Below are 27,004 nucleotides of genomic sequence, written 5' to 3'. Positions count from 1 at the left end.
CTACATATTTGCCTGTACGTGGTAGTGATTTGACAATTTCCGTGAAATTTTGGGAAATTTCCGTGAAATTTTAGACTGCCATTTAGTTTTTCTCTAAACATTTCTTGAATAGAGGCAGATAAGTGTGGAGGTCTGTAAGGAAGGCATTAAAGCATGAGTCTGCGTGGCTTGTCTCCCTTGGTTAAGGCTGTGAAAATACCCGCCAAAAACCATGTTACCTCAAGGCTAGAAGGAGAACTGCTCCACGTTAATGTCCAATGCATATGACCCGAACACCTGGGACTTGTGAACGGGTGTCTGCGTGTTATGATTGGTGTGCTAATGGCCTAGCTGAATCTGGGCAATTTACTCAGAAATCAGAGGCTGGTCCGCACCATAGCTGCGTTCCGCACCATAGCTTGAGTTACAATGAAAATACGGAAGAAAAGTAGGGAAAAAAGAAAGTGGGAGAACTGGAGAGCCTGAACCTCCATGCATGTGTGAGATGATAGGCTGGCTAAGGCCACGCCATCCCACTGGCTTAACCAAGGATGCAAGCCGGTAGTGACTGCCAGCGATGGGAACAACCAATGCCCTGAAGGCATTTGGTGGAAGTTCCCCCGACCCTAGAAACACCAGGAGGTTTCCAGGATCTCAATAGTCAATTACCCGCAATAAAAGTGGCAGTTAGAGTAGCCTAAAGGAGACACTCACGATTAGAAGCTGGTGTTGTTCATAACATCCGCAACCATGCAGATGGAACACGGCGTTTTTGAGATTATCCTCCCTTCTGATTCTGCCCCGTGGGGGAGCTCATAGTCTCGGACGACGCCTAAAACTTTCAACTCCTGTCCAGGGTAGAAGTCCGGGGTGGTGGAATCATGCAAGTTGAGTGAGAGCTCGTGCGAGAGCCGAGCATGCCAAGTCAAGCTGGCAGCAGGCTGCCAAGCTGTGGGATTGCGGTTTGTTTCTAAAACCCAACACTGGTCACCATAACTCATAACACCAGTTATGAGTGAAAGGGATAGTTATTTAAGGCCGGTAAAAGTCACGAAATGCCAGCAGGAACGAAGCACAGGAGGGAGCAAAGAGACCTGGCCAAAGATTGCTGCTCTTTTTTAAAGATAAATAAGTCACACCCCTGTTGTCTGTTATTTCAACTGCTATTGGCTGATGGAGCTTAAGGCGTTCCTGCAGAACAATGAGCTTGTGCTGCAGAGACTATTGGCTGACTAAATGTAAGTTCCTCCCACAGCACTTTGCTCAGCTGCCAAAGAACTTGGCTTGTGACATTCCCCTTTCTCTTCCCCCCCTCCCCTTCCCATAACCCCACTCCATGCCCATGCGCACATGCTTGATGCTGGAGATCCTTCCCCTTCTCCAGCAAATAGCCGCTGAAATCCCAGCACATTGGGGTGTGGTCTCTCTTTAAAAATGCGGCTACTTCCCTCCTCCCTCTCTCTTTTCTGCTCCATTTCTGGTGACTAGACTCTTTCCTGGTTGCCCAGAGAGCTGGTGTCTGTGATGGTGATCTGTAATTTTTTTTCCCCTTTAAATAATTACTACCCTATTACTCATAATTTTTTTTATTTATTTTATTTATTTATTTTTTTTACTCATAATTTAAAACTGGTTTGGGATCGTTTTTTTATTTATGCCTTCATCATCTGTCGCCTGAACGTTAGGTTTTAGGACCCCTCCTTCCCTTGCTCTGCTGCCTGCCGCCAGTTTGGCTTGGTGCGAGCCCTCCGTCATCCATGCCTGTACCTTGTTCGTGGAGTCAGCAGTTTATTCAAAATTATCATGCAGTGACTTTTCTTGCCTGGAATTTCTATGAATAATATCTCCTGTGAATCACAGAAATAGGAGACTTCGGCCTTCAAGGGGAAGAGGTAGGTTGATGTCTGTGATTTCAAGGTTTGGTAGCACACGCCTTTAACCCCAATGTCTGGGACTTACAGCCTGGCAGATCTCTGAGTTCTAGGTGTGGTAGCACACACTTTTTATCCCAACTCTTGGGTGCCCCACACAGGTGGGTCTGAGTTCAAGGACAACCTGGTCTACAGAGTTATTCTAGGTCTAGAGCTTGCCCATGAGAATTAGCCTGTAAGGGCTAGGGTTAATGGGCCAAGCAGTGTTTAAAGGAATACAGTGTCTGTGTAATTATTTCGGTGGCATAAGCTAGCAGACGGCTTGGGTGCTTGGGACGCAGCTCCGCTGCTCTTACTACAGAATGGCGGCCAGACGTGTTGACAAGTGAATCCACTGAAAGACAGAAAGCTTGGGAAAGATTAAAGCATGTTTTCTTGTAACAACAATTTTTCGAGTCTACTCTGCTTGCTATTGGCAAGCAAGCGCTCTCATCTAAGAGAGGTTTTCTGACACAGCTTTAGCTGAAAAACCCAGCAGCTCATTAGGGGGTCCTGCTACAAAACACTTAAATGGTGTTTACAAAAAGCTGAACGCATGTTTTTTGGTTTTCAGCTGTAGCAGTAAGACAGCTGCGCCATTTAAAAATGCCCGCTTTCTGGGCTGTCCTGTCAGGGCAAACTCTTGACTCTTTTATGCAGGTGGTTCGTGCGGTTTACAAGCACAGGCTGCTGAAGCTCGCTTGCTGGCAGGTATCTTGAAATGCCATAGAGTTGTGGCAGTAAACATGGCTACAGCCAGTTCCTCAGCCATGAGGATGGAAAGCTAAGGAATGTCCTTGATCTAGCTGACAAAGCCACGTCTTTAATCCTAGCCATATTGCTTGGTAAATTAAAGACTCATGTGGTTGGAAAAAGAGAGATATAGAGTAAAGAGATTCAAAGACAAAGAAAAATTTTAAAACGATTTACAGTGTGTTAAAAATATGGGCAGGCTAAAAGTTGAAGTTCTTAAAGTAAAAAACCAAAAAAAAAAAATGAAGAGAGTTGTTTGGTGTGGCAGTACACACCTTTAATCCCAACACTTGGGAGGCAGAGGGAGATTGACCTCTGTGACTTCAAGGTGTGGTAGCACACACCTTTCATCCCAGTGCCTATAGGGCAGAGACAAACAGATCTCTGTGAGTTCAAAGTGTGGTAGCATAGAAATTAAAATCAAGTATGTCAAGGATGGAAGATACACAGAGACTCTTGCTCTTGATACTCTATGCTATTTTGTTATCTTTTAATTGTTTGAGTCGTGAGAAGTAGCAACCCCTGTGAAAGGATATTTGTTTATAGATGCTGCTAAGTTAATTCAGATAAATATTTTAAAATGCCTTTAATGAAATTAAAAAGGAATGTTACTCTTGAGAAGAGATTCTGCTTCTGAAAATGAGGTTGTGGATTAATTCTGAGGTTAAAAGAAATAACTCTAAATTTTCTTTTTGTCTTTATAAGATTATCATTGTCCTCAACCAGTAGGAATTATCCAGGAATACTACGCACAGATTCCCAAGAAATGCACTATGGGTATTTTCCCAGGTTTATAAAAAAAGGAAATTTGTGCTATAGAATTGTTTGTATTGTGTCAATGTTGTATTGCAGTAAAACGCTGACTATCCATGCAGGAGGTAAAGGCGGTTAAACCATACATGAAGTAGAGGCATGGCGAGGATAACAGCCCATTCCCCCACTCCTGCCCAGACTCTCAAGAAGCAATATGTGATCTTTCCCACTGTGTAAGGAACTGAGAGTAATGGGTTTAAGCTACAGGAGGTAATAAGACTGAGCTTGTGTGCCAATCAGTTTTATGACCTTGTAATATCTGTGATTTTCTCTGGCTTTCTGGTTGTGGGTTATCTGGTTGGACAGGAACACCAACAAGCAAGTCTGTCATATTTCTTTGTTATTCCCTGCTTTTTGGCTTTTTATATAAAGTTGAATATTGTTTTCTCAAGGTCTGTAAAAAATTCTTTTTCATTTTAATGGGTAATGTATCAAATTTATAGGTTGCCATTGCTATAGCTCCCATATTTATATTGTTGATCCTATTCATCCAAGAGCATGGGAGATCTTTCAATATTTTTGGGTCCTTTTCAGTTTTTCTTCAAAGCCTTAAAGTCTTGTCAAATACACCTTTCATTGCTGGTTATTGTAACCCCAAGATACTTTATGCTATTTGTCGCTGCTGTGAAATGAAGTTTTTCTTATTTCTCCCTCTGATTCTCTATCCTTTGTGTACATGCGAGGTGTTAATTTTTTGTGGTTGATCTTGTCTCCTGCCATATCACTGATGGTATTTATCAGCTGTAGAAGTTATTTTGAAGATTTTTTTTGTGGTCACTGGTGTATGCAATCATACCTTCTGCAAATAACATTTTTACTTTTTCCTTACCTATTCAAATCTCCATGATCACTTTGTTTTCTTATCGCTATTGTTATAACTTTACACATTATGTTGAAGAGATATGTATTTGGACGGCATTTGTATTTTTTTTTTTATTTTAATGAAACAGATTTTAGTTGCTCTCCATTTACTTTGAAAACAGCTGTTGGTTTGTTGTATATTGCTTTTTTATATTTAGAGATGATCCTTGTAACCCTAACCTCTTCAAGGCCTTTATCATAAAGGATTGTTGAGCTTTGTCAAATGATTTTTCAGCATCTAGTGAAATTATCATATGGTTTCTTTTTCTTTCAGTGTGTTTATATAATAGATTTGATTGATAGATATCCATGTGTTGAACCAGCCCTTCTTCTCTGGGATAAAGCCTCCTATTATTTTTTTGGATCAGGTATTTCAGTATTTTATTTGAAATTTTTTTGTCGATGTTCATGTGCGAGATTGGTTTGGAATTCTCTAACTTGGTTGAGTTTTTTTCTTCGTTTTTTGTATCATGGTGATGCTGTTTTTTTCATAGCAAGCTTTGCAATGACTCGTCTGTTTTTATTATGTGACACACCTTAAGGAGTTTAGGTATCAGCTCTTCTTGGAATTTCTGGTGTAATTCTGCAATGACTCTTCTGTTTCTATTATGTGACACATGTTAAGGAATTTGGGTATCAGTTCTTGGAATTTCTGGTAAAATTATGCATTAAAACTATTTGGTGCTGTGCTTTTCTTGGTTTGGAGGTTTTTTGCGACTGCTTATATTTCCTTACCGCTTCACGGTCTATTTACATTGTTCCCCTGGTCTTATTGAATTTTGGTATATGTTATTTATCTAAAAACAAGTCCATTTATTTTACATTCTCCAACTTTGTGGCATATAGGTCTTTGTGTTAAGATCTAATTATTTCTGAATATCTTCAGTGTCTGTTATGTTCCCCATTTCATTTCTTATCCTGTTAATTTGCGTGTTCTCTTTCTGTACCTTTTTATTACATTGGATAGCCGTTTGTGAATCTTGATTTTACTCAAATAACCAGTTCTTTGTTTCATTGATTTCTTTGGATTGTTTTCTGTGTTTATATTTTGTTTGTTTGAGTCCTCCATTTGATAATTTCCAGCCTTCTACTCATGGGTAAGAATGCTTTTTTTTTCTATAGCTTTCAGCTGTGCTGTTAGGTGTCTAATGTGAGCTTTCTCTGTTTTTGTAATGTGGGCACTTAATATGATGAATTTTCCTTAGTGCTGCTTTCAGTTTGGTTATGTTGTGTCTTTGTTTTCGTTGAATTCAGGGAACACTATAATTTCTTTCTTTATTTCTTCCCTGACCCAGGGATGGTTTAGTAGTTGACTGTTCCGTTTCCATGAGTTTGTCTGCTTTCTGGTGTTATAATTGTTGTTATACTCTAACTTTAATCCATGTTGATCTGATAAGGCTCATGTGCTTGCAATTTTTTTTTAAAATATTTATTTACTTAATTACTATGTATACAGTATTCTGTCTGTATGTGTGTCTGCAGGCCATAAGAGGGTGCCAGACATCATTACAGATGGTTGTGAGCCACCATGTGGTTTCTGGGAATTGACCTCATCACCTTTGGAAGAGCAGGCAATGTTTTTAACCACTAAGCCATCTCTCCAGCCCCCCCCCTTTTTTTACTTAATTTTTTTTTTTGATTTTCGAGGCAGGGTTTCTCTGTAGCTTTCGGTTCCTGCCCTGGAAGTAGCTCTTGTAGACCAGGCCTGCCTCGAACTCACAGATATCCTCCTGCCTCCGCAAATTTTTTTTTTTTGTGGCATATTAGGTTACTTTGTTATCAAGTATGTGATCAATTTTCGAGAAGTTTCTTGAGATACTGAGAGGGTATATTCTTTAATATTTGTGTTGAATATTCTACAGATGTCTGTAAAGTTCATTTATTTAATTATCTCCATTATTTCTCTTATTTCTGTTATGTTTCTGACTGGTTGACCTGTCCATTGTTGAGATGAGTGCTGCAGTCCCCTACTATTAGTGTGGTTTGAGGCATACATTAATTTCTAGTAATGTGGGTGCTTTTATATTACTGAAATTTATATTTGGTATTCATACTTCATCCCTCGAAATATTCCTGCAATGAGTTTAAAGTTTCCATCTTATTCTCTTTTGATTGGTTTAAGTTCAAAGTCATTTTTTGTTATATTACTAATTGGTATTAGACCTTTTACCTTTGCTGCTCTTAATATTCTTTCTTAATACTGTATCTTTTGTGTTTTATTGTGTGGTGAGGGTTTCTTTTTTCAGTCTATTTGGCGTTCCATAAGCTTCTTGTACCTTAATAGGAATATTATTTTTTTTTGTGAAAGACTTATTGTATAATTTTGTTTAATCTATTTCTTCCATTTCAGTTTTCAAGTCTTCAACTGTATCCATTACTAGTTTGATTCACTTTTTCTTTATTTCCTTTCCTAGGGTATCTTTGGATTTTTCACTACTTCAAAGTTGTTGTTATTCTTCTCATCCATTTGTTTATAAAGTTGTTTTTCACATTCTGTTTGATGGTCCCTATCTCTTTTATGATTTTACGTTTAAGGTCTATTTCTTCTTCTTCCTCTGTATTAGGGTGTTCAAATTCTTCTGTTGTCTATTTGCTGGATTTTGATACTATCATGCTGTCCTTCACATTTCTGGAGGTATTCTGACATAAAAATGATTTCTGTTTTATTATTTAGGTCTTAGCATCCGGGAACAAACAAACAGCCTCCCTACCATATCCATTCAGTCATCAGAGGAGGTAAGGCATTTTCATCTTTTGATGTCTAATTCCTTGAGCTCTTTATATCTTTTGGAAATTCCTTTGGACATTAGTTTTGTGCATGTTGATAGATATGTATCTAGTTTCATTCCTCTACATGTTGACATACAGTAGTGCAAGCACCATTTTTTGAAGATGCTATCTTTATTTCATTGTATAATTTTAGCTTCTTGGTCAAAAGTCAGCTAAACTTCCGTGTGGATTACTATCTGGGTCTTTGATTTGATTCCAGTGGTCAAGTCTCTGTTTCTATGCCAATACCAAGCTGTTTCCAGTACTGTATCTCTCTAACGGAGGTTGATGGATTGTCATGCCTCTGGAATTTACTTTCCTGTACAGGATTCTTTTGTTCATCCATGGTTTTTCGATATTGATTACTGCTCTTTAAACTGACATTAAGAATTTGTTGGTGTTTTGGTATGGATTCCATTTAATCTACAGATTGCTTTTGTACTGATTGCCATTTTTATTGTGTTTGTCCTCTCTGTCTAAGAACATGGTGATATCTTTCCATTTCCTGGTGTATTCTTCAATTTCTCTCACCAAAAGCTAAAAGTTAATTTCATAGATGTTTTTAACTTTGGTTAGTGTTACCTTGTATTCATCTATTGCTTCACGAGCCCTGGGTATGTGTCTCATGCAAATCAGTCCACGGGATGAAGAGTGTGAGCAAAAGTATAATAAGATTCATTTAGTACTGCCTTTTATACAGAGTAAAAAGCAGTACCTTGACTCTGAACCCCCCCCCCCCCACTCACATACATGGTCGTGACAAACTCTTGCCTCTCTATGCCAGAAACAATACCTCAATTAATAACACTAATAAAAATGAAAAGAAGTATATAGAAATAAGGCAAAAAGAATACAGAAGCAAAGCACTCTTTTATAACTGCTAGCGTGTGAAGAACTGAGCTCAAAGTCCATTCCTTAATCCATGGTCCTTATTCAGACATAACATTAGAAAAATGGGCAGAGAAAGTTTGATTTCATCTATGCTTGTTTTTCACAACAACAGTTTCCTAGCTTCATCTCATCTGCCCTAGGAGGAGCCTGCACTTTGAGCCAGTTCTGTGTCTCCACAATTTCATAGTTTTTTTTTTTTTGGAATTAAAGAGTTTTAACCATAAAGTATGTAATTATTATGTTTAGCCAAATATAAAACTGATATATAATCAAACATAAAAAAGGATAAGCATGATTACGATAACCATACCCCTGGAGGTATGAAGAATGCTTTGTAAGAATCCCTTATGATCTAATCCTGCCAATTTGTCATAAAAAATTTGTTCAATGTTCGAGGGTTATGATTTTACAAAAGTCCTATGGAAGTGATCATTGATGTGATCATGTAAGTGATCAATGAAGTGATCATGCAAGTGATCATTGAAAGATTGAGCAGAGGCATTTCCCAAAAGATAAGCTGGAATATCATTCAATTCCTATAAGAAATTATAACACAAATCAGTAATGCAAACGGTGCTTGAATTCCAATCCGAACACAAAGTAATTTAATTTGTTCCTGCAACGATACAAGTTTTTTTCTCAGCGAACCCACAGTTTGCTTTGGTACATCAATCTCTGTCCAAAGTCGAGACTATATTTTAACTTGCTGAAACTACTTTATGAGAATATGCCATTGCTCTACAAAGTCTTTTGTCTGCAAGGATGTATGTAAAGCAATACCAGCCACATTAGCAGTATCAACAACAGCAACAAGGTCAGGAATTACAGCTATTAATAAACCTAACATGAACTTTGTTCTTTTCGATATCTTATTGAAGAATTCAACAAAAATATGGTCTTGAAAACTTTTATCCCAAGCATGACCTAGGTTTACAGGCGGCTAAATTTGTGTATGTTGCTCTAGTATCATAAGTGATGATGAGGATTAAACTGAATATAGGATTTAATGCATAACTACAATTGCTGATCATTAAAACTAATTCCAGTAGTACAATTGATTCTTTCTAAACAAAATACATATGGTAGCGGCACAGAAGCAGTAACATTACTTCTAAATAAGGTACATATAAGTAGAAGCTGATACTTGTGTTCCAAATCATGATCCATTAAAAACCTGAACAGGTTTTACGGTGGCTATGACTTGCCAATTATGCATCTGTATTGCAGTATGCACTGTGAATAAGGCAATAAGATCATCACTGATTCTTCCATCTCCCCATGCCAGACAACAGCTTCCATTTATCGTTTTATTACTGGCTCAATTCATCCTTATACCATTAAGCAAATCACCAGTGGTAACATTCCTTTCAGAACAAGTGTTTATAAATTCACCATATGGACGACAGTTGATCCATTTATTTTGAATTTCTTTCCAAATTTGCCAAAAGAAATTTTCCAAATAAATGGCTGATATTTTAACCTATAATATTTAAAATCTGGACATAGGGGATATGCAAATTCATAATTTTCAGTATTATTATCCCAGGTCTCAATAATGGACTATGCTCAGATTAATTGAGGATGAGTGCCAGATTTTCCGAGTTTAATACCAGTTTGTGACCACTGCTGAAATCCCATTGAAAACCAAGGACCATTTCCAAATTGCATTGGTAAAATAATCTGTGGAGTCCCATCAAAATTATTCAGGTTAGTTAAATTATTCCAAGCAGGAGTAAGGATACTGGGAGTGGCAAATACACTAACACATCAGTATCTACCAAAAAGACAGGACCAAACATTCGTGGTTTAGGGACATAAGCCCATTAACTTACATCTGATCCCCTAACTGAAGCGACAGATAGCAGAGCGCTCAAGGCCAGAAAATGATATTCAGCCATAACAGGTATTCTGGACTGCTGTACAATAATCTGAACCTAAGCTGCAAGAGATTTCACCTGACCCCATGTCGGTTAGGATGAGGACCTATGTCATCAAGGTCGTTTCCATAGAGAGAATTGCCATACTAGAATGTCTTCTTTGACAGAAGGGCCATCATGACAACATTGCCATCCTATCTTTAGTTTCTGCTCTTTTCTGAACCCGGATCCATAACTGACTCCCATCTTGCAGAGAGACAAGACTATATCCTCTCCCTTTCACCGTTAGCAATGCCAGCTGCCATTCATCACCTTGCATTTTTGTCCCATTTTTTTTTCAAATGAGGCATTTGTGGTTTCCGTAAAACATTTCTTTGAGGGTTAAAATATGTGCATGCGGCATATTTATGAGATTTTATATAAGCAAAGCTTGATGTAAACTGACTCTCACATTATTCTGAAAACCACACATTAATCACATACCACAGTTCCTTTTTCCTCGTTTTTGATTCTTTAATTTGTTTTAGTGTATCATGGACACATTTAACAATAGCCTGTTCTTGTGGATTATATTCAATACCTGTAACAGGAGCAATGATATGATTCACAGAACCGAGGTAGAAAATTTTTTGGAATTATATAACGAGGTCCGTTATCTGTTTTAGTAAATGGGAACACACATGATGGAAAAGGCTTTTAATAAATGTTGAATAACTTGTGTGTTCTCCAGCTAAAGGAGTGTTCCATATAAATGATCAAAGAGTATCTATGGATACTTGGAGGAAGATAAAGCTCCAAAATTCTGTAATGATAACAACCATTAGCCAGATTTCATTTGATTGAGATCCTTGAGGAATAGAATGGATATGTAACAGATGACAAATCTGAGGACTTAAAATAATTTATTTAGCTTGTTGAAATGGATTTTTATGTTTGACATGCACATTATTATCATTAGTATGTAAATGTTCATGTTCTTCATGAATAGAGGAAAAGGTACTAATTTATCATGTTAGCATTTTCAAATGTAAGATATCCAAACAAATTTGTGTTTTCGTACATGAGTAAGATAATTTTATTTTGATTAAGAGTTAATACTAATTTAAATAAAGTTGAATGAAGTACGGCATTAAACGTATTTTGTACAATTACTACAATATAAGCTGGATCACCTACAATACTTAATTCTTGAGGTAAATCTTGCTTGGCTTTAACAACAGCGTACACTTAATTTTGTTGTATGGGACAGTAATCTGTAACTTATACCCAGTACTTAAATTCTGTCGAATAAGCATCTAGGTTTTCAACCATCAGTAAAAATAGTTAATGTATCAGGTGAAGGATTGAAAGCTACAATATTTTTTTTGAGGATTTATTTATTTATTATGTATACAGCATTCTGGCTTGATCGATGTATGCCCGCATACCAGAAGAGGTCACCAGATCTCAGTACAGATGGTTGTGAGTCACCATGTGGTTGCTGGGAATTGAACTCAGGACCTCTGGAAGAGCAGCTAGTGCTCTTAACCTCTGAGCCATCTCTCCCACCCCTGAAAACTACAATGTTATTCATTATAAATCCTTTTTTTTTTTTTTTTGGTAAATAGTCCCACAATTTGGGGAAATGATACTCAAAGTTCCAGTAATAGAAACTGCAGGAATTTGTAAAGCTTCTGCAAGCTAAAACATGTATTCTACTTTTCCTTTTGGAAATGCAAAAATGATAGTAGAAAAACTTAGACCTGTGAAAGTCAGACATAGTTGTTGAATTCCATAGACTACCATTTCTTTACAACTCGTTTTGGAAAATATATGTGATGGAGGAAGGTCATTGGCCAATAAAGAAACTGCTTGGCCCTGTGGGTGGAGTAAACAGAACAAAATGCTGGGAGGAAGAGGAAGTGAGGTCAGAGACTCCACAGCTCTCTCCGGAGCAGACGCCTCAGCAGAGACGCCATGCCCTGCTCCCTGGCAGACACATGCGATGAAGCTCCGACCCAGGATGGACATAGGCTAGAATCTTCCTGGTAAGCGCACCTTGGGGTGCCACACACAGATGATTAGAAATGGGCTAAATTAATATGTGAGAATTAGCCTAGAAGAGAATGGGCCAAGCAGTGATTAAATGAATACAGTTTGTGTGTTGTTATTTCGGGGCATAAGCTAGCCGAGCAGGCAGCCGGGGTGCTAGGGACGCAGCCCCGCTGCTGCCCTTATTACTTCATATATGCTTTTTGTTAATCCATTCAAGTGGAAATATATTTTGAGCTAAAGAGCCTGCAGGATATTGATAAGTATCCAATAATAATATTTTAAATGGAATGTTTAGTTTTATTCTACTCAAAAAATCTATTTTCATAGGATTATGGACCAAGTTTAGTTCGACCAGCAATTTTAAAAGGAGATCGAGGGCTATATAATTCCTGATCCGATTGACAAAGAGGCCAAATATTTGATTTTTTTATGCATGGTCATTACTTGTGCAGCTGGCACTACTATATTTTTTGATACAGTGGCCAGTTATTTTCATTTGCTTTTCTTTTAAAATAGTAAAACTCAAACCATATAGACCAGAAATGGACAGGTACTTTCCCATCCTATCTCATAGCTTTTTCAACATTAGCTTTAATTCTTTACCAAGTATCTTAGGTGCCTTCTGGATACCAAAGAATTATAAGGCTACATTATTTCCACACACATTTCTAAATCAGAAAAAGAAACGTGAACCCTATGAGTTTTTATTGAATGATTTAGCATAGCTAGGTACAGAGAAGATTTGGCTTGTTCCATTACCCTGTAATGAAGATTACTTATCTGGTTAATATTATAAAACACTTTCTAACTTTTACTTTTTATGGTCCTTGTTCTGGTGACACTTATCAACATCTACTGTGTTGTTGACACTTGGTATGGTATCAGTACACGGGGATGCAGAGTATGAACAACTGCACAGTAAGATTTCTTTAGTATGGCTTTTTATACATACTCAAAAGTACAACCTCAACTCTGAAACCCCTCTGTACTCATGTACATGATCATGAGAAACTCTTGCCTCTCCTTTCCAGAAACAATACCTCAATTAATATCAGTAATAACAATGAAAATAAGTACATAGAAACAAGGCAACAAGTATACAGAAGCAAAGCACTCCTTTGTAACTGGTAGAGTGTGAACAACTGAGCACAAAAGCCAATTCTTTGTTCAGGGTATAGATTCTGACAGAAAATTTGAGAAATAGGCATAGTGGCTTTCATCTATGCTTGTTTTCTCATGCAATCGTTTCCCTACTTTGTCTCATCTATACCAGGAGTAGCCTGCACTCTAAGCTAGTTTGGTGCCTTCTTTATTTTCCTTTTTTTGATTTTTATTTGTGGTAAAGAGTATTAACCATAAAGTATGAAAATTTTCTTTATTTGTTTGAAACAAACTGATACATCATCAAAAATAGAAAGGCATAAGAATAATTGCAATAAGCATACCAGCAGAGGTATGATTAAAACTTTGTATGAATCCCTTAGGATCTAATTTACCATGTTGTCCTGTCAATTTTTCATCTTAAATGTGTGCAATGGTAGAGGAATCTGAATCAGGAAATGATTAGAAAAAGCAAGTTCTATATCATCTTGTAAGTGATCAATGAGAGATCGAGAAGCGGCATTGCCCAAAAGATAAGTTTGAATAACCTTACATTCATGTTAAAAATCTTTATGAGCCTAATCAGTAATGCCAAAAGTGGTTGAATTCCAATCACAAGGCAAAGTAATAAGTTCTTGCACACATAAATATTTCTTTCCCAACCATCCCACAGTTTGCTTTAGTACGTCAATCTCTGTCTGAGGTAGAGCATCTATTTGAGCTTGTTGAGTCCAGTTCTTGATAAACTTTATACTGTTGCCCTACAAAATGCTTTGTTTGCAAGGATGTATGTAAAGCAATACCAGTCACAGAATCATTAGCAGCAACAGCGATAAGGTTAAGAATTACAGCTATTACTAAATCTAACATGCACTTTGTTCTTTTCAATATCTTATTTAGGAATTCTACAACATTATGATCTATAGGACTTAGAGCCCAAGAAAGACCTGGGTTTACAGGCAGCCAAATATTTGTATGTTGCTGTAGTGTTATAAGTGATGAGGATTAAACTTAACAGAGGGACTAATACGTGAATATCATTGAAGATAATAACTACTAATTCCAGTAGTGAAATTGATTCTTCCATGTAAAAATACATATTTTAGTAGCACATAGGTAGTAACATTATTATTTCTGAATAAGGTAAATTTATAAGTAGAACCGGATACTGCTGTTCCAAAATATGAGCATTAAAAAAGCTGAACAGGTTTTAAGGCAGCTATCATCTTCTAAATGTGGATCTGTATTGCATTATGGGTTTGTGTGGAAGGCAATCAATGCCAGAAAATGGCCTCCTGTTAACTTTTTACTATTGGCTTGATTCATCCAGTTAACACTAAGCAAATCACAAGTTGTGATATTTCAGAACAATTGCTACAAAGTTAACCAAATGGGCCCCAATTGACCCATTTTTATTGAAGTATTTTGCCAAATATGCTCAACAATTTTCCAAAAGATGGCTGATGTTTAAAATTGTAATATGTATAATCTGGACATACAGGTTATGCTATTTCTTAATTTTCAGTACCATTATCCCAGGTATGACTAATGGACTGTGCTGAGAGTCTTTGATGACAAGTACGATATGTGCCTATTTTATTATTTAATGGGTTGTTCATATGTATTTTTTAAGTTTATTTATATCATGGATTGCATTAATGCATTTATGACTGTTATACCATCCCTGCATCTCTGGGATGAGGCTGAATTGATTATGAAGGATTTTAAAATGTATTCCTGGATCTGGTTTGCCATCGTTTTAATGAGTATTTTTGCCTTCATGTTCATTACTGATATTAGTTTTTAATTCTCTTCCTTTGTAGAGTCTTTGTTTGGTTTAGCATCAATCTTACTGCATACTCATAAAACGGGTTCTGGCAATGTTACTTCTGGTTATATTATGTGCAACATTTGGAGGAGTACAGGAATTTTTGATGGAATTCTTCATTAAGACCATTTGGCCCTGGGATACTTGGTTTGCTGTTGATGAGAGCTTCTATTTCCTTTAAGAGTATATGGCTATTTACATTGCTCATCTAGGTTTATTTTAATTTAGGTAAATGGTGCCTAGCCAGAAAATTGTCCATTTCGTTTCTGTTTCACAATTGTGTGGAGTACAGGTTTCTGTGGTATGATCTAAGGATTCTGTGCATTTCCTTAGTGTCTGTTGTCATGTATCCCTTTTCATTTCTGATTGTGTTTGTTTGGATGTTCCCTCTCGTCTTTTTTAGTTTGCATTAGGGTTTGTTTATCTTCTTTATTTTGTTGAATAACCTGCTTTTTGGTCTCATTGATTCATTGTATTTTTTATTTGTTTCTATTTATTTCAGCCCTCAACTTTATTATTTTCTGATTTCTACTCATTCTGGTCTTGTCTGCTTTTTTTTTTCTAGAGCATTCATATGTGTTGTTAAGTCACTAGTGTGAGCTTTCTGTTTGAGCTAGGAAGTTTCCTCTTAGCACTGCTTTCATAGTGTTACATAGATTTGGGTACAACGTGCCTTCATTTTTCTTGAGTTTTAGGAAGTATTTATTTTATTTTATGTTGATCCATGGGTGGTTAAGTAGTTTGCTGTTCAATTTCCATTGTTTTGTAGGATTTCTGAGAGTACTGTTGTTGTCAAGTTCTAATTTTAAATCCTGGTCATCTGATAGGACACAGTGTATTACTCCATTTTTTTTCCAGTGTATGTTTACTTTGTTCCACAGTGTGGTCAGCTTTATAGACGTTTTCATGAGGTGCTGGGAAGATGGATTTTCTTCTTTGCGCCACTTTCAGTATGGTTACGTTGCGTCTTTATTTTTTTTTGAATTCAAGGAACACTTTAATTTCTTTCTTTCTTTTTTTCTTCCCTGACCCAGGGACGGTTTAGTGGTTGACTGTTCCGTTTCCATGAGTTTGTCGGTTTTGGGTGTTATAATTGTTGTTATACTTCAACTTTGATCCATGGTCATCTGATAAGGCTCATGTGCTTGCAAAATTTTTTTAGGTATTTGATTTTTTGGTAATTTATTTATTATGTATGTGATATTCTTTCTGTGTGTGTGTCAGCAGGCCATAAGAGGGCGCCAGACATCATTACAGATGGTTGTGAGCCACCATGTGGTTGTTGGAAATTGAACTCAGGACCTTTGGAAGAGCAGGCAATGTTTTTAACCACTGAGTCATCTCTCCAGCCCAACCACCCCGCCACCATTTTTTGTTGGTTTGGATTTTCAAGACAGGGTTTCTCTGTAGCTCTTGGTTCCTGTCCTGTAAGTAGCTCTTGTAGACCAGGCCTGCCTCAAACTCACAGAGATCCGCCTGCCTCTGCAAATTTTTTTTGTATCATATTTAGTTCACTTTGTTATCCATGTATGTGGTCATTTTTCGAGAATGTTCCATGATAAGGTGAGAGGATATATGCTTTACTATTAGGGCTGAATGTTCTACAGATGTCTATAAAGTCCATTTATTTCATTATCTCCATTATTCCTCTTATTTCTCTGTTATGTTTCTGTCTGGTTGACCTGTCCATTACTGAGAGAGGAGTGCTGCAGTCTCCTACTATTAGTGGGGATTGGGGCATACATTGATTTCTAGTAATGTGGGTGCTTTTATATTACTTTAATTTATATTTGGTATTGCTACTTCATCCTGATGAAATATTCCTGCTATGAGTATAAAGTATTTGCTGCTCTTAATATTCTTTCTTAATACTGTATCTTTTGTGTTTTGATTATTATGCGGTGAGGGTTTCTGTTTCAGTCTATTTGGTGTTCTGTATGCTTCTTTTACCTTAATTGGAATATCATTTTCTAGGTTGGGAAAGATTTATTCACTAATTTTGTTGAATCCTTTTCCTCCATTACAGTTTCCAAGTCCTGAAATATTTCCATTGCCAGTTTGATTGCTTTTTCTTGGTTTCCTTTCCAAGAGTATCTTTGATAGATTTCTCATTTCTTCATAGTTGTTGTTATTCTTCTCATCCATTTGTTTACAGTTGTTTTTACATTCTTTTTGATGGTCCCTATATTTTCAATAATTTTACGTTTAAAGTCTATTTCTTCTACAACCTCTGGATTAGGGTGTTCAAATTCTCCTGTTGTATATTCCCTGGCTTCTCATGCTATCATGCTGTCTTTCAAATTGTTGGAGGTATTCTTACATAAACACATGCACATTTGTACCAATCCTGTTAGGAGAGTCATGCCTGCTTGGTACGGTCTTTGCTGTGGCTACTGCTGTGTTTGTGGTTTTTTTCTTGGTCTGACTTCTCTTAGTTTTCTTAGCTCTGGAGTCTCTTATATCTACTCCACCCTGGAGTATACTGTGTTGATGGACATCAACACGCTCCAGATGGATATGAGTTCTTGGTGGCAAGCTAGGATGGGATAAATAGAGTATTTTTGCATTCATCTTCATTATTGAGATTAGTTTTTTATTCCCTTCCTCGGTTGAGTCTTTTTTTTCGCATCAATCTTACTGCATAGTCATAAGAAGAGTTCTGGCAATGTTCCTTCAGGTTATATTATGTGCAACACTTAGAGGAGTATAGGAAGTTCTAATGGAATTCTTCATTAAGACCATTTGGCCCTGGGATATTTTGTTTGCTTTTGATGGGAGTTTCTATTTCCTTTAAGAGTATATACATATTTTAATTGATCACCTAGGCTTTATTTAATTTATGTGAATGGTACCTAGCCAGAAAATTCTCCATTTCACTTCTGTTTCACAATTGTGTGGAGTACAGGTTTCTGTGGTATGATCTAAGGATTCTGTGCATTTCCTTAGTGTCTGTTGTCATGTATCCCTTTTCATTTCTGATTGTGTTTGTTTGGATGTTCCCTCTCGTCTTTTTTAGTTTGCATTAGGGTTTGTTTATCTTCTTTATTTTGTTGAATAACCTGCTTTTTGGTCTCATTGATTCATTGTATTTTTTATTTGTTTCTATTTATTTCAGCCCTCAACTTTATTATTTTCTGATTTCTACTCATTCTGGTCTTGTCTGCTTTTTTTTTTCTAGAGCATTCATATGTGTTGTTAAGTCACTAGTGTGAGCTTTCTGTTTGAGCTAGGAAGTTTCCTCTTAGCACTGCTTTCATAGTGTTACATAGATTTGGGTACAACGTGCCTTCATTTTTCTTGAGTTTTAGGAAGTATTTATTTTATTTTATGTTGATCCATGGGTGGTTAAGTAGTTTGCTGTTCAATTTCCATTGTTTTGTAGGATTTCTGAGAGTACTGTTGTTGTCAAGTTCTAATTTTAAATCCTGGTCATCTGATAGGACACAGTGTATTACTCCATTTTTTTTCCAGTGTATGTTTACTTTGTTCCACAGTGTGGTCAGCTTTATAGACGTTTTCATGAGGTGCTGGGAAGATGGATTTTCTTCTTTGCGCCACTTTCAGTATGGTTACGTTGCGTCTTTATTTTTTTTTGAATTCAAGGAACACTTTAATTTCTTTCTTTCTTTTTTTCTTCCCTGACCCAGGGACGGTTTAGTGGTTGACTGTTCCGTTTCCATGAGTTTGTCGGTTTTGGGTGTTATAATTGTTGTTATACTTCAACTTTGATCCATGGTCATCTGATAAGGCTCATGTGCTTGCAAAATTTTTTTAGGTATTTGATTTTTTGGTAATTTATTTATTATGTATGTGATATTCTTTCTGTGTGTGTGTCAGCAGGCCATAAGAGGGCGCCAGACATCATTACAGATGGTTGTGAGCCACCATGTGGTTGTTGGAAATTGAACTCAGGACCTTTGGAAGAGCAGGCAATGTTTTTAACCACTGAGTCATCTCTCCAGCCCAACCACCCCGCCACCATTTTTTGTTGGTTTGGATTTTCAAGACAGGGTTTCTCTGTAGCTCTTGGTTCCTGTCCTGTAAGTAGCTCTTGTAGACCAGGCCTGCCTCAAACTCACAGAGATCCGCCTGCCTCTGCAAATTTTTTTTGTATCATATTTAGTTCACTTTGTTATCCATGTATGTGGTCATTTTTCGAGAATGTTCCATGATAAGGTGAGAGGATATATGCTTTACTATTAGGGCTGAATGTTCTACAGATGTCTATAAAGTCCATTTATTTCATTATCTCCATTATTCCTCTTATTTCTCTGTTATGTTTCTGTCTGGTTGACCTGTCCATTACTGAGAGAGGAGTGCTGCAGTCTCCTACTATTAGTGGGGATTGGGGCATACATTGATTTCTAGTAATGTGGGTGCTTTTATATTACTTTAATTTATATTTGGTATTGCTACTTCATCCTGATGAAATATTCCTGCTATGAGTATAAAGTATTTGCTGCTCTTAATATTCTTTCTTAATACTGTATCTTTTGTGTTTTGATTATTATGCGGTGAGGGTTTCTGTTTCAGTCTATTTGGTGTTCTGTATGCTTCTTTTACCTTAATTGGAATATCATTTTCTAGGTTGGGAAAGATTTATTCACTAATTTTGTTGAATCCTTTTCCTCCATTACAGTTTCCAAGTCCTGAAATATTTCCATTGCCAGTTTGATTGCTTTTTCTTGGTTTCCTTTCCAAGAGTATCTTTGATAGATTTCTCATTTCTTCATAGTTGTTGTTATTCTTCTCATCCATTTGTTTACAGTTGTTTTTACATTCTTTTTGATGGTCCCTATATTTTCAATAATTTTACGTTTAAAGTCTATTTCTTCTACAACCTCTGGATTAGGGTGTTCAAATTCTCCTGTTGTATATTCCCTGGCTTCTCATGCTATCATGCTGTCTTTCAAATTGTTGGAGGTATTCTTACATAAACACATGCACATTTGTACCAATCCTGTTAGGAGAGTCATGCCTGCTTGGTACGGTCTTTGCTGTGGCTACTGCTGTGTTTGTGGTTTTTTTCTTGGTCTGACTTCTCTTAGTTTTCTTAGCTCTGGAGTCTCTTATATCTACTCCACCCTGGAGTATACTGTGTTGATGGACATCAACACGCTCCAGATGGATATGAGTTCTTGGTGGCAAGCTAGGATGGGATAAATAGAGTATTTTTGCATTCATCTTCATTATTGAGATTAGTTTTTTATTCCCTTCCTCGGTTGAGTCTTTTTTTTCGCATCAATCTTACTGCATAGTCATAAGAAGAGTTCTGGCAATGTTCCTTCAGGTTATATTATGTGCAACACTTAGAGGAGTATAGGAAGTTCTAATGGAATTCTTCATTAAGACCATTTGGCCCTGGGATATTTTGTTTGCTTTTGATGGGAGTTTCTATTTCCTTTAAGAGTATATACATATTTTAATTGATCACCTAGGCTTTATTTAATTTATGTGAATGGTACCTAGCCAGAAAATTCTCCATTTCACTTCTGTTTCACAATTGTGTGGAGTACAGGTTTCTGTGGTATGATCTAAGGATTCTGTGCATTTCCTTAGTGTCTGTTGTCATGTATCCCTTTTCATTTCTGATTGTGTTTGTTTGGATGTTCCCTCTCGTCTTTTTTAGTTTGCATTAGGGTTTGTTTATCTTCTTTATTTTGTTGAATAACCTGCTTTTTGGTCTCATTGATTCATTGTATTTTTTATTTGTTTCTATTTATTTCAGCCCTCAACTTTATTATTTTCTGATTTCTACTCATTCTGGTCTTGTCTGCTTTTTTTTTTCTAGAGCATTCATATGTGTTGTTAAGTCACTAGTGTGAGCTTTCTGTTTGAGCTAGGAAGTTTCCTCTTAGCACTGCTTTCATAGTGTTACATAGATTTGGGTACAACGTGCCTTCATTTTTCTTGAGTTTTAGGAAGTATTTATTTTATTTTATGTTGATCCATGGGTGGTTAAGTAGTTTGCTGTTCAATTTCCATTGTTTTGTAGGATTTCTGAGAGTACTGTTGTTGTCAAGTTCTAATTTTAAATCCTGGTCATCTGATAGGACACAGTGTATTACTCCATTTTTTTTCCAGTGTATGTTTACTTTGTTCCACAGTGTGGTCAGCTTTATAGACGTTTTCATGAGGTGCTGGGAAGATGGATTTTCTTCTTTGCGCCACTTTCAGTATGGTTACGTTGCGTCTTTATTTTTTTTTGAATTCAAGGAACACTTTAATTTCTTTCTTTCTTTTTTTCTTCCCTGACCCAGGGACGGTTTAGTGGTTGACTGTTCCGTTTCCATGAGTTTGTCGGTTTTGGGTGTTATAATTGTTGTTATACTTCAACTTTGATCCATGGTCATCTGATAAGGCTCATGTGCTTGCAAAATTTTTTTAGGTATTTGATTTTTTGGTAATTTATTTATTATGTATGTGATATTCTTTCTGTGTGTGTGTCAGCAGGCCATAAGAGGGCGCCAGACATCATTACAGATGGTTGTGAGCCACCATGTGGTTGTTGGAAATTGAACTCAGGACCTTTGGAAGAGCAGGCAATGTTTTTAACCACTGAGTCATCTCTCCAGCCCAACCACCCCGCCACCATTTTTTGTTGGTTTGGATTTTCAAGACAGGGTTTCTCTGTAGCTCTTGGTTCCTGTCCTGTAAGTAGCTCTTGTAGACCAGGCCTGCCTCAAACTCACAGAGATCCGCCTGCCTCTGCAAATTTTTTTTGTATCATATTTAGTTCACTTTGTTATCCATGTATGTGGTCATTTTTCGAGAATGTTCCATGATAAGGTGAGAGGATATATGCTTTACTATTAGGGCTGAATGTTCTACAGATGTCTATAAAGTCCATTTATTTCATTATCTCCATTATTCCTCTTATTTCTCTGTTATGTTTCTGTCTGGTTGACCTGTCCATTACTGAGAGAGGAGTGCTGCAGTCTCCTACTATTAGTGGGGATTGGGGCATACATTGATTTCTAGTAATGTGGGTGCTTTTATATTACTTTAATTTATATTTGGTATTGCTACTTCATCCTGATGAAATATTCCTGCTATGAGTATAAAGTATTTGCTGCTCTTAATATTCTTTCTTAATACTGTATCTTTTGTGTTTTGATTATTATGCGGTGAGGGTTTCTGTTTCAGTCTATTTGGTGTTCTGTATGCTTCTTTTACCTTAATTGGAATATCATTTTCTAGGTTGGGAAAGATTTATTCACTAATTTTGTTGAATCCTTTTCCTCCATTACAGTTTCCAAGTCCTGAAATATTTCCATTGCCAGTTTGATTGCTTTTTCTTGGTTTCCTTTCCAAGAGTATCTTTGATAGATTTCTCATTTCTTCATAGTTGTTGTTATTCTTCTCATCCATTTGTTTACAGTTGTTTTTACATTCTTTTTGATGGTCCCTATATTTTCAATAATTTTACGTTTAAAGTCTATTTCTTCTACAACCTCTGGATTAGGGTGTTCAAATTCTCCTGTTGTATATTCCCTGGCTTCTCATGCTATCATGCTGTCTTTCAAATTGTTGGAGGTATTCTTACATAAACACATGCACATTTGTACCAATCCTGTTAGGAGAGTCATGCCTGCTTGGTACGGTCTTTGCTGTGGCTACTGCTGTGTTTGTGGTTTTTTTCTTGGTCTGACTTCTCTTAGTTTTCTTAGCTCTGGAGTCTCTTATATCTACTCCACCCTGGAGTATACTGTGTTGATGGACATCAACACGCTCCAGATGGATATGAGTTCTTGGTGGCAAGCTAGGATGGGATAAATAGAGTATTTTTGCATTCATCTTCATTATTGAGATTAGTTTTTTATTCCCTTCCTCGGTTGAGTCTTTTTTTTCGCATCAATCTTACTGCATAGTCATAAGAAGAGTTCTGGCAATGTTCCTTCAGGTTATATTATGTGCAACACTTAGAGGAGTATAGGAAGTTCTAATGGAATTCTTCATTAAGACCATTTGGCCCTGGGATATTTTGTTTGCTTTTGATGGGAGTTTCTATTTCCTTTAAGAGTATATACATATTTTAATTGATCACCTAGGCTTTATTTAATTTATGTGAATGGTACCTAGCCAGAAAATTCTCCATTTCACTTCTGTTTCACAATTGTGTGGAGTACAGGTTTCTGTGGTATGATCTAAGGATTCTGTGCATTTCCTTAGTGTCTGTTGTCATGTATCCCTTTTCATTTCTGATTGTGTTTGTTTGGATGTTCCCTCTCGTCTTTTTTAGTTTGCATTAGGGTTTGTTTATCTTCTTTATTTTGTTGAATAACCTGCTTTTTGGTCTCATTGATTCATTGTATTTTTTATTTGTTTCTATTTATTTCAGCCCTCAACTTTATTATTTTCTGATTTCTACTCATTCTGGTCTTGTCTGCTTTTTTTTTTCTAGAGCATTCATATGTGTTGTTAAGTCACTAGTGTGAGCTTTCTGTTTGAGCTAGGAAGTTTCCTCTTAGCACTGCTTTCATAGTGTTACATAGATTTGGGTACAACGTGCCTTCATTTTTCTTGAGTTTTAGGAAGTATTTATTTTATTTTATGTTGATCCATGGGTGGTTAAGTAGTTTGCTGTTCAATTTCCATTGTTTTGTAGGATTTCTGAGAGTACTGTTGTTGTCAAGTTCTAATTTTAAATCCTGGTCATCTGATAGGACACAGTGTATTACTCCATTTTTTTTCCAGTGTATGTTTACTTTGTTCCACAGTGTGGTCAGCTTTATAGACGTTTTCATGAGGTGCTGGGAAGATGGATTTTCTTCTTTGCGCCACTTTCAGTATGGTTACGTTGCGTCTTTATTTTTTTTTGAATTCAAGGAACACTTTAATTTCTTTCTTTCTTTTTTTCTTCCCTGACCCAGGGACGGTTTAGTGGTTGACTGTTCCGTTTCCATGAGTTTGTCGGTTTTGGGTGTTATAATTGTTGTTATACTTCAACTTTGATCCATGGTCATCTGATAAGGCTCATGTGCTTGCAAAATTTTTTTAGGTATTTGATTTTTTGGTAATTTATTTATTATGTATGTGATATTCTTTCTGTGTGTGTGTCAGCAGGCCATAAGAGGGCGCCAGACATCATTACAGATGGTTGTGAGCCACCATGTGGTTGTTGGAAATTGAACTCAGGACCTTTGGAAGAGCAGGCAATGTTTTTAACCACTGAGTCATCTCTCCAGCCCAACCACCCCGCCACCATTTTTTGTTGGTTTGGATTTTCAAGACAGGGTTTCTCTGTAGCTCTTGGTTCCTGTCCTGTAAGTAGCTCTTGTAGACCAGGCCTGCCTCAAACTCACAGAGATCCGCCTGCCTCTGCAAATTTTTTTTGTATCATATTTAGTTCACTTTGTTATCCATGTATGTGGTCATTTTTCGAGAATGTTCCATGATAAGGTGAGAGGATATATGCTTTACTATTAGGGCTGAATGTTCTACAGATGTCTATAAAGTCCATTTATTTCATTATCTCCATTATTCCTCTTATTTCTCTGTTATGTTTCTGTCTGGTTGACCTGTCCATTACTGAGAGAGGAGTGCTGCAGTCTCCTACTATTAGTGGGGATTGGGGCATACATTGATTTCTAGTAATGTGGGTGCTTTTATATTACTTTAATTTATATTTGGTATTGCTACTTCATCCTGATGAAATATTCCTGCTATGAGTATAAAGTATTTGCTGCTCTTAATATTCTTTCTTAATACTGTATCTTTTGTGTTTTGATTATTATGCGGTGAGGGTTTCTGTTTCAGTCTATTTGGTGTTCTGTATGCTTCTTTTACCTTAATTGGAATATCATTTTCTAGGTTGGGAAAGATTTATTCACTAATTTTGTTGAATCCTTTTCCTCCATTACAGTTTCCAAGTCCTGAAATATTTCCATTGCCAGTTTGATTGCTTTTTCTTGGTTTCCTTTCCAAGAGTATCTTTGATAGATTTCTCATTTCTTCATAGTTGTTGTTATTCTTCTCATCCATTTGTTTACAGTTGTTTTTACATTCTTTTTGATGGTCCCTATATTTTCAATAATTTTACGTTTAAAGTCTATTTCTTCTACAACCTCTGGATTAGGGTGTTCAAATTCTCCTGTTGTATATTCCCTGGCTTCTCATGCTATCATGCTGTCTTTCAAATTGTTGGAGGTATTCTTACATAAACACATGCACATTTGTACCAATCCTGTTAGGAGAGTCATGCCTGCTTGGTACGGTCTTTGCTGTGGCTACTGCTGTGTTTGTGGTTTTTTTCTTGGTCTGACTTCTCTTAGTTTTCTTAGCTCTGGAGTCTCTTATATCTACTCCACCCTGGAGTATACTGTGTTGATGGACATCAACACGCTCCAGATGGATATGAGTTCTTGGTGGCAAGCTAGGATGGGATAAATAGAGTATTTTTGCATTCATCTTCATTATTGAGATTAGTTTTTTATTCCCTTCCTCGGTTGAGTCTTTTTTTTCGCATCAATCTTACTGCATAGTCATAAGAAGAGTTCTGGCAATGTTCCTTCAGGTTATATTATGTGCAACACTTAGAGGAGTATAGGAAGTTCTAATGGAATTCTTCATTAAGACCATTTGGCCCTGGGATATTTTGTTTGCTTTTGATGGGAGTTTCTATTTCCTTTAAGAGTATATACATATTTTAATTGATCACCTAGGCTTTATTTAATTTATGTGAATGGTACCTAGCCAGAAAATTCTCCATTTCACTTCTGTTTCACAATTGTGTGGAGTACAGGTTTCTGTGGTATGATCTAAGGATTCTGTGCATTTCCTTAGTGTCTGTTGTCATGTATCCCCTTTCATTTCTGATTGTGTTAGTTTGGATGTTCTCTCTTGTCTTCTTTTATGGTTTGCATCGGGGTTTGTCTATCTTCATTATATAAAGTAACCTGTTTTTTGTCTCATTGATCCGTTGTATTATTTATTTGTTTCTACTTAATTTATTTCAACACTCATTTTGATTATTTTCTGTTTTCTGCTCCTTCTGGTCATGTCTTTTTTTTTTTTTTTTGTTCTAGAGCATTCACATGTGTTGTTAAGTCACTAGTGTGAGCTTTATGTATGAGCCGGGAATTTTCCTCTTAGCACTGCTTTCATAGTGTTACATAGGTTTGGGTATAATGTGCCTTCATTTTTGTTGAATTTTAGGAAGTCTTTATTTTACGTTGACCCATGGGTGGTTAAGTAGTTTGATGTTAAATTTCTGTTTTTTTTTTTTGTGGGATTTATGAGAGTGCTGTTGTTGTCAAGTTCTATTTTTAAATTGTGTTCATCTGATAGGACACAGTGTATTCCTCCATTTTTTTTCCTGTGTGTTTCCTGAGTTGCACAGTGTGTGGTCAGGTTTATAAAGGTATTCACGAGGTGCTGAGAAGATGGTATATTCTTTCCTGTTTCGGTGTATTATTCTATAGATGTCTCTTAGGCCCATTTCATTCATTACATCTCTTAGTTCTCTTATTTCGCTTATAAATTTTTGTCTGGTTGATCTGCCCATTGTCTGGAGCGGAATGCTGAGAATTCCTATCAGTAGTGTGTAGGGTTATATGCGTAATTTTAGTTCTAATAGTGTTTCTTTTACATGTGTGAGTGCACTTGTATGGCAATATTTGAGACTTCATCTTGATAGATTGAACTTGTTATTAGTATATAGTGTCGTTCTCCAATTTTTCTGACTTACTTTAGTTTGAAATCTAATGTTAGATATTATGGTAGCCACTCCTGATTGTTTCTTGTGTCCTTTTCTATATATACCCTTTACTCTGAGGTACTGTCTGACTTTGAGGTTGAGGTATGTTTCCTGTATACAATAGATGGTTGATTCTTGTTTTCCTATGTATTCTCTTAGCCTGTGTCATTATGTGGATTGAGTTCATGTATAGTAGGAGACATTAATAACTAATACTTGATAATTTCTGTTATTTTTCAGTGAGAGTGGTTGTGAGTTTCCCTTCCTAGAGTTTTGCTGATGTGAGTTTATTTGTTGCTTGAGAATTTGTGGGTGAAGTTTTCATTCTTGCGTTGGTGTTTTCTTTTTATTAAGGCTGGGAATTTTGATACGTACTTTTAAGTATTTTTTTGGTCAGGTGATATCTTGTTTTCACCAATGGTGAAAGGAAGATTGGCAGGTATTAGTAGTCTGTGTTTTTATTCAAGGTCTCATATTATTTGTTGCACAT

At 36.5% G+C, this 27,004-nt stretch overlaps 1 long non-coding RNA gene across 1 annotated transcript in view; it reads left to right on the top strand.

Annotated features, from left to right (window-relative positions):
* Positions 1–1,355: 1,355 nt before the first annotated feature.
* LOC121458976 overlaps positions 1,356–27,004 on the top strand; it is a 37,013-nt gene continuing 11,364 nt past the window's right edge. The window contains exons 1-2 of the long non-coding RNA XR_005975893.1: positions 1,356–1,871; positions 6,991–7,052. This is a non-coding gene — a long non-coding RNA (uncharacterized LOC121458976). The remainder of the gene's footprint in view (positions 1,872–6,990; positions 7,053–27,004) is intronic.

This window comes from Microtus oregoni, unplaced genomic scaffold (assembly GCF_018167655.1).
Source record: "Microtus oregoni isolate MIOR12 unplaced genomic scaffold, Mior012 000018F_ref0000195, whole genome shotgun sequence".
Taxonomy (NCBI): Eukaryota; Metazoa; Chordata; class Mammalia; order Rodentia; family Cricetidae; genus Microtus; species Microtus oregoni.
The sequence above is the reverse complement of the archived record's forward strand: the minus strand, read 5'-3'. Positions and strand labels throughout refer to the sequence as shown.